The sequence below is a fragment of the Gadus morhua genome, unplaced genomic scaffold (assembly GCF_902167405.1).
Source record: "Gadus morhua unplaced genomic scaffold, gadMor3.0, whole genome shotgun sequence".
Taxonomy (NCBI): domain Eukaryota; kingdom Metazoa; phylum Chordata; class Actinopteri; order Gadiformes; family Gadidae; genus Gadus; species Gadus morhua.
In genome coordinates this window covers 690,293-703,095 of record NW_021964142.1, presented here as the reverse complement: position 1 = coordinate 703,095, position 12,803 = coordinate 690,293, and positions in this window count along the sequence as shown.

Sequence of the window (12,803 nt, the reverse complement as noted above, 5' to 3'; positions counted from 1 at the left end):
CGGTTTTCGCGATTTTGCGAAAATATATCCCAGACGCAAATGGGCGTGGCCTAGGCCAAAAGATGCAGCAGACTCCAGTGCATCTGTGTGTACAAGTTTTTGGACTGTGGGAGGTTCGGTGTGGGAGTTATAGCCCCAAACGCGTCTTTCCTTGGTATAGCGCCACCTAGTGGCCGGCGTGTCTGGATTTTGTTATCTGAGTAGCGGTGCCGGACCTGGATCAAGTCATGCAATTGGCGTGTCGGCACCATTTACGGTTTGGGCTGTGGTACCACATTTAGCGCAGGAATAATAATAAGAAAAATCCTTACAAAAACAATAGGGATCCAACCTGTTGGCTTGGACCCCTAATAATCCTTACAAAAACAATAGGGATCCAACCTGTTGGCTTGGACCCCTAATAATAATCCTTACAAAAACAATAGGGATCCAACCTGTTGGCTTGGACCCCTAACTAGAACTGCAAGCAGTTATGCAGGGGTCCAAGAAGTGTGCATTTCGCCGGCACAACGCTATAACAATGTGCATTTCGCCGGCACAACGCGAAGCAAGTATTCAAAACGCTACCGTGAACAACATGTGGATATAAGGGTTTTGACTGTGGGAGCTTCGGTGTGGGGAGTTATAGCCTAAACGCGTTTTCAGAACATTCCATTGGCCAAATAGAGATAGACAAGGTCGTCGTTTTTTGGCGCCGCCCTGTGGCGAAATTTTCCAAAAGACAATTTTCCTTTGCAAATAACTCCCCGCCCATATTAATAATTCTTGGCCATATTTTCTATATAGACTCGGGTTTGCCCCTTGAATGGTTTCCCTTGAGTTTGAAAGAACAGTCCTTTGGCCAATTAGAAGATATACAATTTCCTCGTGTTATTGCACCCCCTAAGGGCGAAATTTTCCAAAATTTTTATCGAACGTCATTAAGGTTAGCACCAACATGTCTGTAAAATTTGGGACTCGTTCAGATGTCTAATTTTGGATGTTCTTTGGATTTTTTGATTTTCCACGTCTAATTTAGCTCATAAACCAATATTCAAAACGCTACCGTTTCGTCGTCAGAAGGTCCGATCAAAAAAGTGTCTATCAATTCTATGCGTGTGGTCTGAAGATGCCGTGTGCAAAGTTTGGTGTCGATTGGTCAAAAAATGTGGGAGGAGTAGGGAAAAAAACGTTTTTGCGGTTTTCGCGATTTAGCGAAAAAAAATTATGGACGCAAATGGGCGTGGCCTATGCCAAAAGATGCAGCAACTCCAGTGAATATGTGGGTACAAGGTTTTGAATGTGGGAGGTTCGGTGTGGGAGTTATAGCCCCAAACGCGTCTTTCCTTGGTATAGCGCCACCTAGGTGCCGGCGTGTCTGGATTTTGTCGTCTGCCTAGAACTCAGGGACCTGGATCTAGTCATGCAATTGGCGTGTCGGCACCATTTTCGGTTTGGGGCTGTGGGCACACTTTTAGGTGCTGGAATAATACCTAGAACTGCAAGCATTTATGCAGGGGTCCAAGAAGTGTGCATTTCGCCGGCACAACGCGACAAGAAATGTGCATTTTCGCCGGCACAACGCGAAGCATGTGTTCAAAACGCTACCCTGAACCTGTGGATACAAAGGATTGACTGTGGTAGGAGTAGCGAGAAGTCATGTTAGCGTTTTCGCGGCGAAATTTTGTAGAAGATATACAATTTCCTCGTTTATTGCGCCCCCTAATGGCGAAATATTCCGAAATTTTTATCGAACGTCATTAAGGTTAGCACCACATGGTGTGTAAAATTTGAACTCGTTCCGATGTCTAATTTGGATTTCTTTGGAATTTTGATTTTCCACGTCTTATTTAGCTCATAAACCAATATTCAAAAACGCTAAACCGTTTCGTCGTCGAAGGTTGGATCAAAAAGCGTTTCTACCAGTTCTTTGCGTGTGCGTCTGAGAGATGCCGTGTGCAAAGTTTGGTGTCAATTGGTCGAGAAATGTGGGAGGAGTAGCGAAAAAACAGTTTTGCGGTTTTCGCGATTTAGCGAAAAAAAAATTATGGACGCAAATGGGCGTGGCCTATGCCAAAAGATGCAGCAGACTCCAGTGAATAGTGTGTGTACAAAGGTTTTGAATGTGGGGGAGGTCGGTGTGGGAGGATTATAGCCCCAAAACGCGTCTTTCCTTGGTATAGCGCCACCTAGTGGCCGGCGTGTCTGGATTTTGTCGTCTGCCTAGAAATCAGGGACCTGGATGCGAGTCAGGCAATTGGCGTGTCGCACCATTTAACGGTTTGGGGCTGTGGGCACAACACTATTAGGTGCTTGGAATAATACTAGAACTGCAAGCAGTTATGCAAGGGGTCCAAGAAGTGTGCATTTCGCCGGCACAACGCGACAAGAAATGTGCATTTCGCCGCACAACGCGAAGCATGTGTTCAAAACGCTACCCTGAACTGTGGATACAAAGGATTGACTGTGGTAGGAGTAGCGAGAAGTCAGGTGTAGCGTTTTCCGCGGCGAAAATTTTTGTAGAAGATATACAATTTCCTCGTTTATTGCGCCCCCTAATGGCGAAATATTCCGAAATTTTTATCGAACGTCATTAGGTTAGCACACATGTGTGTAAAATTTGAACTCGTTCCGATGTCTAATTTTGGATTTCTTGGAATTTTGATTTCCAAGTCTTATTTAGCTCATAAACCAATATTCAAAACGCTGACCGTTATCGTCGTCGAAGGTTGGATCAAAAAACTGTCTACCATTTCTTTGCGTGTGCGTCTGAAGATGCCCGTGTGCAAAGTTTGGTGTCAATTGGTCGAGAAATGTGGGAGGAGTAGCGAAGTTGCAGCAGACTCCAGTGAATATGTGTGTACAAGTTTTTGGACTGTGGGAGGTTCGGTGTGGGAGTTATAGCCCCAAACGCGTTTTCCCTTGGTATAGCGCCACCTAGTGGCCGGCGTGTCTGGATTTTGCCCTCTGCATAGTCTCAGGGACCTGGATCTATTCATGCAATTGGCGTGTCCGGCACCATTTACGGTCTGGGCTGTAGGTACCACTTCTAGCCGGGAATAATAATAATAATAATAACTAGAACTGCAAGCAGTTATGCAGGGGTCCAAGAAGTGTGCATTTCGCCGGCACAACGCGACAAGAAATGTGCGTTTCGCCGGCACAAAGCGAACCATGTGTTCAAAACAATACCCTGAACCTGTGGATACAAAGGATTTGACTGTGGTAGGAGTAGCGAGAAGTCAGTGTAGCGTTTTCGCGCGAAATTTGTAGAAGATATACAATTTCCTCGTTTATTGCGCCCCCTATGGCGAAATTTTCCGAAATTTTTATCGAACGACATTAAGGTTAGCACCAACCATGTGTGTAAAATGTGGACTCGATCCGATGTCTAATTTTGGATTTCTTTGGATTTTTGATATTCCACGTCTAATTTAGCTAATAAACCAATATTCAAAACGCTACCGTTTCGTCATCGAAGGACGGATCAAAAAAGTGTTTCATGCATTCTTTGCGTGTGCGTCTGACGATGTCGTGTGCAAAGTTTGGTGTCCATCGGGCGAGAAATGTGGGAGGAGTAGCGAAAAAAACAGTTTTAACGGTTTTCGCGATTTTGCGAAAAAAAAATTCTAGACGCAAATGGGCGTGGCCTAGGCCAAAAGATGCAGCAGACTCCAGTGCATCTGTGTGTACAAGTTTTTGAATGTGGGAGTTTCGTGTGGGAGTTATAGCCCCAAACGCGTATTCCTTGGTATAGCGCCACCTATTGGCCGGCGTGTCTGTTTTGTCGTCTGCCGTCACCTCACGGACCTGGATCTAGTCATGTAATTGGCGTGTGTGCACCATTACGGTTTGGGCTGTAGTACCACTTTTAGCATGCTGGAATAATAAGAACTAGAACTGCAAGCAGTTATGCAGGGGTCCAAGAAGTGTGCATTTCGCCGGCACAACGCGACAAGAAATGTGCGTTTCGCCGGCACAACGAGAAGCAAGTATTCAAAACGCTACCATGAACAACATGTGGATATAAAGGTTTTGACTATGGGAGCTTCGGTGTGGGGAGTTATAGCCTAAAACGCGTTTTCCAGAACATTGGCCAAATAGGAGATAGACAATGTCGTCGTTTTTTTTGGCGCGCCGCCCTGTGGCGAATTTTCCAAAGACAATTTTCCTTTGCCAAATAACTTCCCGCCCACATTAATAATTCTTGGCCATATTTTCTACATAGACTCGGGTTTTCCCCCTTGATGGTTTCCCTTGAGTTTGAAGAACATTCCTTTGGCCAATTAGAAGATATACATTTCCTCGTTTATTGCGCCCCCTAATGGCGAAATGTTTCCGAATTTTTATCGAACGACAGTAAGGTTAGCACCAACATGTGTGTAAAATGTGGACTCGATCCGATGTCTAATTTTGGATTTGTTTGGATTTTGATATTCCACGTCTAATTTAGCTTCATAAACCAATATTCAAAACGCTACCGTTTCGTTATCGAAGGACGGATCAAAAAAGTGTTTCATGCATCCTTTGCGTGTGCGTCTGAAGATGTCGTGTGCAAAGTTTGGTGTCAATTGGTCAAGAAATGTGGGAGGAGTAGGGAAAAAAACAGTTTTGGCGGTTTTCGCGATTTTGCGAAAAAAAAAATTCTAGACGCAAATGGGCGTGGCCTATGCCAAAAAGATGCAGCAGACTCCAGTGAATATGTGTGTACAAGGTTTTGAATGTGGGAGGTTCGGTGTGGGGAGTTATAGCCCCAAACGCGTCCTTTCCTTGGTATAGCGCCACCTAGTGGCCGGCGTGTCTGGGATTTTGTTATCTGAGTAGCGGTGCCGGACCTGGATCTAGTCATGCAATTGCGTGTCGGCACCATTTACGGTTTGGGCTGTGGGCCCACTTTTAGCGCGGGAAGTATAATAACTAGAACTGCAAGCAGTTATGCAGGGTCCAAGAAGTGTGCATTTCGCCGGCACAACGCGACAAGAAATGTGCATTTCGCCACCACAACGCGAAAGCAAGTATTCAAAACGCTACCGTGAACAACATGTGGATATAAAGGTTTTGGACTGTGGGAGCTTCGGTGTGGGAGTTATAGCCTAAAAACGCGTTTCAGAACATTCCTTGGCCAAATAGGAGATAGACAATGTCGTCGTTTTTTGGCGCCGCCCTGTGGCGAAATTTTCCAAAGACAATTTTCCTTTGCCAAATAACTCCCGCCCATATTAATTAATTCTTGGCCATATTTTCTATATAGACTCGGGTTTGCCCCTTGATGGTTTTCCCTTGAGTTTGAAGAACATTCCTTTGGCCAATTAGAAGATATACAATTTCCTCGTTTATAGCGCCCCCTTAGGGCGTAATTTTCCGAATTTTTATTCGAACGTCGTTAAGGGTGGCGCTAACATGTGTGTTAAATTTGACTCGATCCGATGTGTAATTTTGGATTTTTTTGGATTTTGGATTTTCACGTCTAATTTAGCTAATAAACAAATATTAAAAACGATACCGTTTTCGTCGTCGAAGGTCGGATCAAAAAATAAATTCAGCAATTATTTTCGTGTAGGTCTGAAGATGCCGTGTGCAAAGTTTTGTGTCAATTGGTCGAGAAATGTGGGAGGAGTAGCGAAACAACAGTTTTGCGGTTTCGCGATTTTGCGAAAAAAAATTCTAGACGCAAATGGGCGTGGCCTATGCCAAAAGATGCAGCAGACTCCAGTGCATCTGTGTGTACAAGTTTTGGACTGCGGGAGGTTCGATGTGGGAGTTATAGCCCCAAACGCGTATTCCTTGGTATAGCGGCCACCTAGGGACCGGCGTGTCTGGATTTTGTCGTCTGCGTAGTCCGAAGAGATCTGGATCTAGTTCATGTAATCGGCGTGTGGGCACCATTTACGGTTTGGGCTGTGGTACCACTTTTAGAGGGGGTAAGTATAATAATAATAATAGGAAGAAAAAATCCTTACAAAAACAATAGGGATCCAACCTGTTGGCTTGGACCCCTAATAACTAGAACTGCAAGCAGTTATGCAGGGGTCCAAGAAGTGTGCATTTCGCCGGCACAACGCGACAAGAAATGTGCATTTCGCCGGCACAACGCGACAAGAAATGTGCGGTTTCGCCGGCACAACGCGAAGCAAGTATTCAAAACGCTACCGTGAACAACATGTGGATATAAAGGTTTGACTGTGGGAGCTTCGGTGTGGGAGTTATAGCCTAAAACGCGTTTTCAAGAACATTGGCCAAATAGGAGATAGACAATGTCGTAGTTTTCTGGCGCCGCCCTGTGGCGAAATCTTCCAAAGACAATTTTCCTTTGCCAAATAACTCCCGCCCACATTAATAATTCTTGGCCATATTTTCTATATAGACTCGGGTTTGCCCCTTGATGGTTTCCCTTGAGTTTGAAGAACATTCCTTCAGCCAATTAGAAGATATACAATTTCCTCGTTTATTGCGCCCCCTAATGGCGAAATTTTCCGAAAATTTTATCGAACGACATTAAGGTTAGCACCAACATGTGTGTAAAATTTGGACTCGATCCGATGTCTAATTTTGGATTTCTTTGGATTTTTGATATTCCACGTCTAATTTAGCTAATATACCAATATTCAAAACGCTACCGTTTCGTCGTCAAAGGTCGCATCAAAAGAGTGTTTCGTGCATTCTTTGCGTGTGCGTCTGAAGATGTCGTGTGCAAAGTTTGGTGTTGATTGGTCGAGAAATGTGGGAGGAGTAGCGAAAAAACAGTTTTGCGGTTTTCGCGATTTTGCGAAAAAAAAATTCTAGACGCAAATGGGCGTGGCCTATGCCAAAGATGCAGCAGACTCCAGTGAATATGTGTGTACAAGGTTTTGAATGTGGGAGGTTCGGTGTGGGAGTTTATAGCCCCAAACGCGTCTTTCCTTGGTTATAGCGCCACCTAGTGGCCGGCGTGTCTGGATTTTGTTATATGAGTAGCGGTGCCGGACCTGGATCTAGTCATGCAATTGGCGTGTCGGCACCATTTACGGTTTGGGCTGTGGGCCAACTTTTAGCGCGGGAAGTATAATAATAAAAATCCTTACAAAAACAATAGGGATCCAACCTGTTGGCTTGGACCCCTAATAATAAAAATCCTTACAAAAACAATAGGGATCCAAACCTGTTGGCTTGGACCCCTAATAATAAGAAAAATCCTTACAAAAAACAATAGGGATCCAACCTGTTGGCTTGGACCCCTAATAAGAAAAATCCTTACCAAAACAATAGGGATCCAACCTGTTGGCTTGTACCCCTAATAAGAAAAATCCTTACAAAAACAATAGGGATCCAACCTGTTGGCTTGGACCCCTAACTAGAACTGCAAGCAGTTATGCAGGGGTCCAAGAAGTGTGCATTTCGCCGGCACAACGCAACAAGAAATGTGCATTTTGCCGGCACAACGTGAAGCAAGTATTCAAAACGCTACCGTGAACAACATGTGTATATAAAGGTTTTGAATGTGGGAGCTTCGGTGTGGGAGTTATAGCCTAAAACGCGTTTTCAGACATTCCATTGGCCAAATAGGAGATAGACAATGTCGTCGTTTTTTGGCGCCGCCCTGTGGCGAAATTTTCCAAAGACAATTTTCCTTTGCCAAATAACTCCCGCCCACATTAATAATTCTTGGCCATATTTTCTATATAGACTCGGTTTGCCCCTTGATGGTTTCCCTTGAGTTTGAAGAACATTCCTTTGGCCAATTAGAAGATATACAATTTCCTCGTTTATTGCGCCCCCTAATGGCGTAATTATCCGAATTTTTTATCGTACGACATTAACGTTGGCACCAACATGTGTGTACAATTTGGACTCGTTCCGATGTCTAATTTTGGATTTCTTTGGATTTTTGATTTTCCACGTCTAATTTAGCTCATAAACCAATATTCAAAACGCTACCGTTTCGTCGTTGAAGGTCGGATCAAAAAACTGTCTCACGATTCCTTTGCGTGTGCGTCTGAAAATGTCGTGTGCAAAGTCTGGTGTCGATTGGTCAAGAAATGTGGGAGGAGTAGGGAAAAAACAGTTTTGCGGTTTTCGCGATTTTGCGAAAAAAAAATTATGGACGCAAATGGGCGTGGCCTATGTCAAAAGATGCAGCAGACTCCAGTGAATATGTGGGTACAAGTTTTTGACTGTGGGAGGTTCGGTGTGGGAGTTATAGCCCCAAACGCGTATTCCTTGGTATAGCGCCACCTAGTGGCCGGCGTGTCTGGATTTTGTCGTCTGCCTAGAACTCAGGGACCTGGATCTAGTCATGCAATTGGCGTGTCGGCACCATTTACGGTTTGGGCTGTGGGCACACTTTTAGGTGCTGGAATAATAACTAGAACTGCAAGCAGTTATGCAGGGGTCCAAGAAGTGTGCATTTCGCCGGCACAACGCGACAAGAAATGTGCGTTTTGACGGCACAACGTGAAGCATGTGTTCAAAACGCTACCCTGAACCTCTGGATACAAAGGATTTGACTGTGGTAGGAGTAGCGAGAAGTCAGTGTAGCGTTTTCGCGGGCTAAATTCTGTAGAAGATATACAATTTCCTCGTTTATTGCGCCCCCTAATGCAGAATTTTCAGATTTTTTTATTGAACGACATTAAGGTTAGCACTATCTTGTGTGTAAAATTTGGACTCGTTCCGATGTCTAATTTTGGATTTCTTTGGATTTTTGATTTTCCACGTCTAATTTAGCTCATAAACCAATATTCAAAACGCTACCGTTTCGTCGTCAAAGGTCCGATCAAAAAAGTGTCTATCAATTCTATGCGTGTGCGTCTGAAGATGCCGTGTGCAAAGTTTGGTGTCGATTGGTCAAGAAATGTGGGAGGAGTAGGGAAAAAACTGTTTTGCGGTTTTCGCGATTTAGCGAAAAAAAATTATAGACGGAAATGGGCGTGGCCTACGCCAAAAGATGCAGCAGACTCCAGTGAATATGTGTGTACAAGGTTTTGAATGTGGGAGGTTCGGTGTGGGAGTTATAGCCCCAAACGCGTCTTTCCTTGGTATAGCGCCACCTAGTGGCCGGCGTGTCTGGATTTTGTCGTCTGCCTAGAACTCAGGGACCTGGATCTAGTCATGCAATTGGCGTGTCGGCACCATTTACGGTTTGGGCCGTGGGCACACTTTTAGGTGCTGGAATAATAATAAGAAAAATCCTTACAAAAACAATAGGGATCCAACCTGTTGGCTTGGACCCCTAACTAGGACTGCAAGCAGTTATGCAGGGGTCCAAGAAGTGTGCATTTCGCCGGCACAACGCGACAAGAAATGTGCATTTCGCCGGCACAACGCGAAGCATGTGTTCAAAACGCTACCCTGAACCTGTGGATACAAAGGATTTGACTGTGGTAGGAGTAGCGAGAAGTCAGTGTAGCGTTTTCGCGGCGAAATTTTGTAGAAGATATACAATTTCCTCGTTTATTGCGCCCCCTAATGGCGAAATATTCCGAAATTTTTATCGAACGTCATTAAGGTTAGCACCAACAATGTGTAAAATTTGAACTCGTTCCGATGTCTAATTTTGGATTTCTTTGGAATTTTGATTTTCCACGTCTTATTTAGCTCATAAACCAATATTCAAAACGCTACCGTTTCGTCGTCGAAGGTTGGATCAAAAAACTGTCTACCATTTCTTTGCGTGTGCGTCTGAAGATGCCGTGTGCAAAGTTTGGTGTCAATTGGTCGAGAAATGTGGGAGGAGTAGCGAAAAACAGTTTTGCGGTTTTCGCGATTTAGCGAAAATATTCCTAGACGCAAATGGCGTGGCCTAGGCCAAAAGATGCAACAGACTCCAGTGCATCTGTGTGTACAAGTTTTTGGACTCTGGGAGGTTCGGTGTGGGAGTTATAGCCGCAAACGCGTATTCCTTGGAATAGCGCCACCTAGTGGCCGGCGTGTCTGGTTTTTGTCGTCTGCCGTCACCTCACGGACCTGGATCTAGTCATGTAATTGGCTTGTGTGCACCATTTACGGTTTGGGCTGTGGTACCACTTCTAGCTGGGAATAATAATAACTAGAACTGCAAGCAGTTATGCAGGGGTCCAAGAAGTGTGCATTTCGCCGGCACAACGTGACAAGAAATGTGCGTTTCGCCGGCACAACGCGAAGCATGTGTTCAAAAACGCTTCCCTGAACCTGTGGATACAAGGATTTGCCTATGGTAGGAGTAGCGAAAAGTCAGTGTAGCGTTTTCGCGGCGAAATTTTGTAGACGATATACAATTTCCTCGTTTATTGCGCCCCCTAATGGCGAATTTTTCAGAATTTTTTATCGAACGACGTTAATGTTAACACCAACATGTGTGTACAATTTGGACTCGATCCGATGTCTAATTTTGGTATTTTTTTTGATTTTTGATTTTTCCACGTCCAATTTAGCTAATAAACCAATATTCAAAACGCTACCGTTTCGTCGTCGAAGGTCGGATCAAAGAATGTTTGATGATTTCTTTGCGTGTGCGTCTGAAGATGCCGTGTGCAAAGTTTGGTGTCGATTGGTCAAGAAATGTGGGAGGAGTAGCGAAAAAACAGTTTTGCGGTTTTCGCGATTTTGCGAAAAAAAATTCTAGACGGAAATGGGCGTGGCCTATGCCAAAAGATGCAGCAGACTCCAGTGCATCTGTGTGTACAAGTTTTTGGACTGTGGGAGGTTTCGATGTGTGAGTTATAGCCCCAAACGCGTATTCCTTGGTATAGCGCCACCTAGTGACCGGCGTGTCTGGATTTTGTTATCTGAGTAGCGGTGCCGATTCTGGATCTAGTCATGCAATTGGCGCGTGTGCACCATTTACGGTTTGGGCTGTGGTTCCACTTTCACGGGGAGGTAGTATAAAAATAATCCTTACAAAAACAATAGGGATCCAACCTGTTGGCTTGGACCCCTAATAATCCGTACAAAAACAATAGGGATCCAACCTGTTGGCTTGGACCCCTAACTAGAACTGCAAGCAGTTATGCAGGGGTCCAAGAAGTGTGCATTTCGCCGGCACAACGCGACAAGAAATGTGCGTTTCGCCGGCACAACGCGAAGCAAGTATTCAAAACGCTACCGTGAACAACATGTGGACATAAAGGTTTTGACTGTGGGAGCTTCGGTGTGGGAGTTATAGCCTAAAACGTGTTTTCAGAACATTCCATTGGCCAAATAGGAGATAGACAATGTCGTCGTTTTTTTGGCGCCGCCCTGTGGCGAAATTTCCCAAAGACAATTTTCCTTTGCCAAATAACTCCCGCCCATATTAATAATTCTTGGCCATATTTTCTATATAGCCTTGGGTTTGCCCCTTGATGGTTTCCCTTGAGTTTGAAGAACATTCCTTTGGCCAATTAGAAGATATACAATTTCCTCGTTTATTGCGCCCCCCTAATGGCGTAATTATCCGAAATTTTTATCGTACGACATTAAGGTTGGCACCAACATGTGTGTACAATTTGGACTCGTTCCGATGTCTAATTTTGGATTTCTTTGGATTTTTGATTTTCCACGTCTAATTTAGCTCATAAACCAATATTCAAAACGCTACCGTTTCGTCGTCGAAGGTCGGATCAAAAAATCTCACGATTCCTTTGCGTGTGCGTCTGAAGATGTCGTGTGCAAAGTTTGGTGTCGATTGGTCAAGAAATGTGGGAGGAGTAGGGAAAAAAACAGTTTTGCGGTTTTCGCGATTTTGCGAAAAAATTTTTTTGACGCAAATGGGCGTGGCCTATGTCAAAAGATGCAGCAGACTCCAGTGAATATGTGGGTACAAGTTTTTGACTGTGGGAGGTTCAGTGTGGGAGTTATAGCCCCAAACGCGTATTCCTTGGTATAGCGCCACCTAGTGGCCGGCATGTCTGGATTTTGTCGTCTGCCGTCACCTCACGGACCTGGATCTAGTCATGTAATTGGCTTGTGTGCACTATTTACGGTTTGGGCTGTAGTACCACTTCTAACGAAGGAAGTATAATAATCCGTACAAAAACAATAGGGATCCAACCTGTTGGCTTGGACCCCTAAAAATCCTTACAAAAACAATAGGGATCCAACCTGTTGGCTTGGACCCCTAAAAATCCTTACAAAAACAATAGGGATCCAACCTGTTGGCTTGGACCCCTAATAAGAAAAATCCTTACAAAAACAATAGGGATCCAACCTGTTGGCTTGGACCCCTAATAAATAAATAAAAATATCCTTGCTCCAAAAATGGCTTGGAGCAAGAAAAACGGCTCTAAAAACCACGCGGCAAAAAAGCTGCCGTAAATTGTGTTGTTTTTGTCGTAAACTAGGGTCCGATGGTTAAAAAAATAGACAGATATTCCAATTCCAAAAAGGCAGCTTGGATGTTTTTATTTTCTGCTGTTTAGACTTCTTCTATAACCTATTTTTGAAAGCAAAACACCAAGCTCATTGATTTAACGAGGCAGGGTTATTTGAAACAATTTATTAAATAAATATTTGTGAGAGGTCATTCCTTCTACTGAGTTTGCTTCCTATTTATGTCTAGTGTACACCCCTACTGTCCACATGCATCCGCCATCCCCCCTCCCCATATGGATTTAGAGAATTGTTGCCACGTCCCAGTGGTGGAGGTATCATATATATGAAAGAGGGCATTCAATTATACTACAATGATCAATTAGGAGGGCGAAGCCCTAAAGGAAGTGATGCAATAGGTGACTGAGTCGAGAAAATTTAAGTAAGCTGTCCCTTGGGGTGTCTTATATATCAAAGGGGGTTGTGATGGAAAATCTACATGTTGTATTGTTTTGGTCTATATGAATTTAAGTTTTGTTCCTATTCTGTGTAATTTTATATAGTGTCTGCCTTCTGCTCTC